Source organism: Dipodomys merriami, unplaced genomic scaffold, assembly GCF_024711535.1.
Source record: "Dipodomys merriami isolate MVZ:Mamm:240054 unplaced genomic scaffold, mDipMer1.0.p SCAF_167, whole genome shotgun sequence".
NCBI lineage: Eukaryota > Metazoa > Chordata > Mammalia > Rodentia > Heteromyidae > Dipodomys > Dipodomys merriami.
In genome coordinates this window covers 2458869-2460215 of record NW_027203015.1, presented here as the reverse complement: position 1 = coordinate 2460215, position 1347 = coordinate 2458869, and the positions used below count along the sequence as shown (strand labels likewise).

At 29.8% G+C, this 1347-nt stretch overlaps 1 pseudogene; it reads left to right on the top strand.

The window, feature by feature from the left end:
• Positions 1 to 772: 772 nt before the first annotated feature.
• LOC138828898 (U6 spliceosomal RNA) lies at positions 773 to 869 on the top strand (annotated as a pseudogene).
• The last annotated feature ends 478 nt before the right edge of the window (positions 870 to 1347 follow it).

Genomic DNA, 1347 nt, shown 5'->3' with positions numbered 1-1347 from the left:
AAAACATTATCAATTTAATGCCTAATAATGAGGAGAAACATATGCACTTCTCCTGCAACTATGAAAATATTTGGTGATAAAAAGGCAGTAGTGTAAGTTCCTGCCAGGAACTTAGAGACAGGTCAGGACATTAAGTAATCATGCATACGAACAATTTTTTCACCTTCTTGGCTTTAGCTACTTTTAAATGGAATGTATAATAAACAATTATATTTTGATAAAATACCTTCTCGTCTGAACAGTTCTGTTTGAACTGTTCATCTCTCTATGATCCCTTATAACCAAGATTAGTTTTGTTCTAGTAAGAAAATCTTTGCTGTCATGGTAAGGTATTCTGGTTGGTCTCTTCCCACATGGAAGAAGGGTAAAGGCTCAGGTAGATATTTGTTCCAGTAAAACTTTATTTGGGAAAATGTCAGCTGAAGAAGTTTAGAAGTAGCTCTTAAGCAACGCTTAGTTTGAATCCATTAGGTCCACAAAGCTGGATAAATATGTACTTGAGAAACCATCACATTTGGACCAAACTATAAATAATAGAGAGTATGATCAAATTCCAAATAAAAAGATTTAAGATACTCATTGGCAAAAAAAGTTTGGAAATGTGAGCAATCGACTGATCAATATAATTTTTTCCACTATTCACAGAATTTTAGGGAAATAAGATCAATAGCATTGTTAGGAACAATAAGGTTTCCTTGTTACAAGTAGGCACCCATAGATATAAGCCTGTATAAAGATTGCATCATTAACTATTAAATTTAGAGGATACTACATGCTTCAGCAGCAAGTATACTCAAATTACAATACAGAGATTAACATGGCACTTGCACAAGTACAATATGAAAATTTGAGAAGTATTCCATATTTTTCATTCTTCACATGCAAGAAATGAAAAAAAGTGATTAAAAAGTTGATGACAAAATTACAAGTGTAACAATACCCGTAATTCATATAATTAAATTAAGTTTGACATCAGTGTATTAAATCACCTCAGAAAGGTGTTTACATAGCATAAACTTTACAAAACTTTTCAAAATAGACAACATTGTCATTTTATCCCAAAGAAAAATAATATTAAGACCTAGAAAAAAAGGACTCAAACTGTTTCTATATGGAATACAATCCAAAAGGACACATTAATGATCCTATATATTATAAAATAATATAGAATTCAAAGTATATCTAGGAGAAAATAAATTATGAACATTATGCAAACATAGAATATAGAATATTTTAAAATATACTTTTTCAGACAAGCACCAGAAATATTTTAGTTTCTGTACTACTCATTTCAACAGGTAAATTAAAATTATTTCTTATTAAAAAATCACAAACTCTGAAGAAGTT